Consider the following 6,000-nt stretch of genomic DNA (forward strand, 5'->3'; position numbering starts at 1 on the left):
ATCCAATTTTGCCTCTGTCATATTATGATCCTCTTCTGCAATAATGATGCCTCCTCAATTTAAACCATCAGCAAAATTCATTTGGGCTCTAAACATTGAGCCTTTACACAGACATAAATTAAAAGATTGTAGGAGATATAGTCTAATAGTTTCTCCAGAGGAAGTCTGATAATAAACTCCCATATCACAAATATGGCTATCTCCATTTTTTAGACAATTCCTCTTCTGACAATTTGGTTGGGTTTTTGTTTTGTTTTTGTTTTTTTTTTTATCATCCTCATTATCACGTTTATCTAATAGGAAATTCATACACTATTTTATGGCAACTCTGATTAGTTAAGTATACTGTATTTGCCTCGAAAATAATTCATTATTCTAAAGAAGGTGAGAGGATGTCCTTGCAGATTTCTACTCCAGTAATTTTTTTTATATTTTATCCAATCCCTCAATTGTTTTGATATTCTTAATTATTATTTTTCTCAACATATGTTTTTAACTTTATAGTACTCCGCAAAATTATATAGGTTTCTCTGCAAACAGATTCTATATCCAATATAGAACCACTTGGAAACCAAGAAAACCACTGAAAAAATTGGTACTGGATCTGTGGTTCTGTGGGTTTGTTTTTCACAATTCTTCAATAACAGTCATCTGCTGCCTTGAAATTATCCTTTTCTTTCACTTTGGACATTCCTAGGGTACCCATTAAAGTGAACACTAACACAGCTGCATTTCCAACATATTTCCCTCCCTTTCCTGGGACTGAAATTCTAAACTCATTTTCCATGTTTGACTTATTTACGAGTTTCCTTCACAGACAAGTCTATGAATATCTCACTCTGCTGCTCTCCTTGGCCAAATCCCCTTCTTTGGAGCATTTCTCTCCCATTCAGACTAAGAACTCTGCAGGCTCTCCTTTGTCTGTTCTTTCACTCAGACTGAAAGACAGCAGGACCATTCAATTCAAAGTAATTTTGTATTATAGTCTTTTGTCAACCATCTTCATACAAAATAAAGTTTAAAATAGCATCAGCATTTGCTAGTTCAGTGACTATTGGGGAAAAAAATTGAAAGACTGCTTTTGTAAATAAGGTGCTGATGGACTTCTTCACAGCATTTTTTTTCTAATTTATCCTGGATAAGTTAGGATTTAGTTAAATTAATACATTTCCAGTGCTATTTATCACTCTGAAATCAATACCAGATCCACAGGGTAGAGCCAAATCAAGGTCTGATGGTCCATTGCCAATATCACAGTTTTTATCACCATTCTAAAAGTAATTTTGACTTCAAGATAGTTTTATCCACTGCATCATTTAGACTCTGAATATATCCCTGATCTAACTATGGCCACCTCTCTTTCATCTGTGATATTTGACTTTATTCTGTACATTAACAGTTCTAATGCCTCCATTTTTTGGTCCACACGCCTTGCATTGATATTTCATGTATTCCATTGTGGCCTCAACCCAGTACATACCTACTTAGAGCAACATTTTTTTGTTTTTCACACTTCCTGATATTCATGTAATAAACTTGTAATTATTGTAGCAATAATAATTCTCATATAAAGATTTTACAGGTATCTCAGAGTTATCATCTCCTGTCATTTAACAGTTTAAAAATCCTTTTTTGCATTGTTGCAAATCAGAATACAAGTATCCTAGTTGTTCAAATGAAATCCATCTGCAAAAAAAAATTTTTCTTTGAATGTGTTCTGAAAATACCTGCCTTTCTTTGATCCATGATTTGATCTCTGTCACTCTTTGAGCATCTGTCAGGGATATTGAACAGACAGAATCACAAATAAGTAAAGTTGTAAGGGACAACACTGGGTCATTTTGTTTAACCTCCCTACTCAAGCAGAATCATCCTAGAGCACAATTCCTGGGATTGTGAGGGAGACACCACAACACCTCTGGGAAATCCATGTCACACACACATTAAAGTTCTTCCTCATTCAGGTGGAGCTCGCAGTGCGTTTTCTTCTGCCCTATGTTCCTTGTCCTTCCGTTTGGTACAATATTTCATTGAAAGTCACTCAAGTCTTCTGGTTTTGATTGTTTTGATCCACTCCTGGATATGTCTAGCTGAATCTGGATATATCATTTGTGCTGTAGTGGAAAACAGGCAGTAATTTTTGCCCTATTGTGTGGAGACTGTTCAGCATGGTATAGAGAGCTTAAGCCAGCTTTCTTAAGAGCTTGAAATCTTAGCATTAACCATGTTTGAAGAGTGCACAGAAGACCAATGTGTGAGGGTAATAAATACATTTTTTAAAATTTTTCTCTTTCTTTAATGCCTAGACAGGTGCTGGGGTTTTTTGTTGTTGGGTTTTGCTTTGCTTGTGGGGGTTTATTTATGGTGATTGCTCAACACCACAAAAATTTAAAATACTGACTTAATCACTGGCATTTGTCTATAATGACAAAAATAAACCTCTTCAATATTCTCACTTTTGTGTAGCTTTATATTTTTCCAGCAAGCATTCTCTTCAGTAAGTCTCACGTTATTTAGCATTGCAGATTCTGAGGCATTCCCACCCTATTCCTGTGACTAACAGATATAGTAAGTGGATACATTGTAGTTTTAACAAAAATTTCTGGGGTTCCATGAAAGTTCTTGATGTGCAAATGGCAAAATCTTTTGCAAGAGTCAACAAAATATAGCTCACATGTAAATTTACATTTGCAAAAATATATAAAAGAACTAAAAGTTTACGCACTAAGTCTTAGTAATTAGTCTCAATCCGTCAATATTCATTGCCAGTGACATCTACATCAAGGTACCCACTTAAATCAAACAATCTTTCTTCTGGCAAACACTTCTGCAGAACCACCAGCCACAGCAGCCAACATATCCAGGTTTTACCAGTCCAGAGGCAGAGTGAATGTGACACAGGAGTTCTTCACTGAGAATGAGTTTTCACAAGAGTGCTGAGCTGGTCTAACAGCTTCCTACCACTAAAAATATGGTTCAGCTTTCCCCTTTTTCTCAATCTCAGCTGTGTGTACTTACCACTTCCTTTGTGCTAGCTCCAACAGTTTGATGATTCAATTCAGCTCACTCAGCAAGCAAAAAAAGGGAGATAATTTTCTGCCTGTTGAATAAGCTGACATGTCTCATCAAGAGGTCAGACTGGCTTCAGAGACAGCAAAAGAAAATGTAAGGGATCACACAGCCAGAGTGCAATGGGAAAGGAAGGCACAGGCTCTTCTGTGCTGGTAAATTAGCACAACCATCTTCTGAAAAATGTATTTTTTGTCATCCACACCTCAGCACTGAAAACTGGACTGATAATGTGTATTGTTTATTCCATGTACTCTACTCTCCATACGCCATCTTGTTAAATTCGGGCAGACACCTCAAGAGTTTATCTGAATATAAACAAAACTCTACTGCTTAATCAGTACAATGTTCATATCTTTCTTTCCAGCAGGATAATCAGATATAAATATTCACTTAATAATTTTCTTCTAGCTGGAAGCTACATTCTCTGATGGTATGTGAAGAATTAAACCAATCCCATGACATAAGATCCTGTATCTTATCTGCAAATTTCATTAGAAATACTTAAAATGTCTGCTTAATATTAGACATTGATTAGACATTGTAAGTAGTGTTAGCTCTGGTAGTAGTGGCTCATTTGTCACAGAGACAGCACAGGATCACATTTAGCATAGCAGTGGAGGTATTCACGTTCATAAATAAACATCCTTTTTGAAATGTGTGCCCCACACACACTCAAAAAAAAAATATATAACCAAACAAGCCACTAAAAAGTCAGGGAATCTTACTTTAGTGAGTTAATGAAACAGTAATAAGAAAATACATCCTTTTTTCCTTATTGCATCTATCACACAAAGCATAAAAACTATACATGAGATCCCTATTCCTGAGGCTGTGAGTCGTGTGTTCAGTTTTGGGCCATTTAGGTGCTGGGGCATGTCCAGAAAAGGGCAACAAAGCTGGTGAAGGGTCAGGAGCACAAGTCCTGTGAGGAGAGCCTGAGGGAGCTGGGGTTGTTTAGCCTGGAGAAAAGCGGGTCCAAAGGGGACCTTATTTCTCTCCACAACTACCTGAGAGACATACATACAACAGGAGCTGGTCTCTTCTCCCAGGCAACAAGGGACAGGAAAAAGAGGGAACAGCCTTAAGTTACTCCAGAGAGGTTTAGGCTGGATAGGAGCAAATATTTCCTCATGCAAAGTATTGTTAAACATGAGAACAGGCTGTCCAGGGAAGTGCTTTTAAAAGGTTTTTAAAAGGTGTAGATGTTGCACTTAGGGACATGATATATCTGTAGACTTGGCAGGGCTGGGTTAACAGCTGGACACAATGATCTGAGAGGTCTTTTCCTACCTAAATGATCCCATGATTCTGTTTTATCTGTTGATCCACAGCTCACTGACTGTTGTATCTCATGTTTTTTTATTAAGAAGCTGGAGGGGAAAGCTGTCCATTAGATTTGTGGGATGAGGTGCTCCTTGGGTCAAAGAAGACTCTCTGTAGGGAGTGGGGGTCTGCCCCCAAGCACACTTACCTTTTAGATTCTAGGGTGGAAAAAGTGGAGACTCTGGGGATCAGGACAAACAACTGGAGTTAAGATCAAAGACCAAAGTTTTATATAGTGTCTGCTGTAACCTGGGAAGACACTAAAACTGAAAGAAGAGCTGGAGCAAAGGACCTGTCCTTCAAGGAGCAATGGTTAAGAGAAATGGCTGTTTTCAAAGCTCTTCATTTCTTTTCTTCTGTAGCAGACTTCAATTATCTCAGTTTCAAACCTAATGTATTCAAAGCTGGTCCAGTAAACAAGGTTTTTGATGCTCAGTGCCCTTTCACACTCACTGAAGGAGAAAGGTGAGGTGCAGGCAGTTCCTCAATGCTTTGGCTTATTGTGCATTCTCTCACTTTGATCAGCAGGCTGTGCCCACTGCTAACCACCCCTGCCATGTCCACACTGAATCCTGACAGGCCAACCTTCCTTCTGCAGAGCTGTTTCTGCCCTGTCTCACTGTGACTGCAAGCAACCCACCCATCAGGAACAGCTCCACCACATTCCCTAGAAACAGTTCCAGCCCTGCCCTGTGCTCTGCAGTTAAAACCCCAGCCTCTCTGAGCCAGACAATTTGATATTTCGCTCCAACCCAGGGGCTAGGCATAGCCTTTATCTCTGCATTAAAGATGCCTTTATTAGTTTTTAATTAAAATCTCTAAAATATTGATTCACATCAAGCAAAACTGCAACAGACATTCGAAGTCTAATATAAAATATTATTCAAAGACTAAAAACTTTTTCATGAATAAGCTTTCTGCACACTTGAGAGCAAAATATGACATACTGAACCCAAAAGTAATATAAATCTTTGAGAAAGACAAATTTCCTAGTCAGCAAAAATTTGCTGAAGTTGTATACTTTTCACAAAGAAATTAAATCACTGAGCTGCTCTGGAATCCTTTATAGCTAATAATTAAAAATCTAAAATCTTATTTTCATCATGTAATAAATATAGCTAACAATCGAGATAGATGAGACAAAACTAGAAAGGTTTGTTGGATGATTTAAGTTGAGGGAGTTACCACATCAATATTTTGTACTCTAAAAAGGGCATGCATCATTAAAAAAGAAGACTTTATAATTAATATGTTTTCATACAACCTACCTTATTTCCCCTGAGATTACTAACCAAACCCTTTTAAAAATCGATTAGTTCAAGCACTTAGCCTAGTACCACTTTAGAATGTAGCAAGACAGATATTAGCTGAATTTAAAATTACAGCAACTTTATTTTTAATTACTTTCCAAAATGCCAGATTTACATGTTATCAAATACATTTCCATGGCAGAACTGACCACTAAGCATTTTTGGACAGGGCAAGAAAAATTAATTATATTCTTTCTAAAAAAATTCACTTAGCATTCAGAACACCTGCATTGTTGTCAGGGATAATAAATGTGATTAAACTTGTATAAATTTCACTATATTAACCAGTACAATA

Source organism: Passer montanus, unplaced genomic scaffold (assembly GCF_014805655.1).
Source record: "Passer montanus isolate IOZ18808 unplaced genomic scaffold, ASM1480565v1 scaffold11, whole genome shotgun sequence".
Classification (NCBI taxonomy): Eukaryota; Metazoa; Chordata; class Aves; order Passeriformes; family Passeridae; genus Passer; species Passer montanus.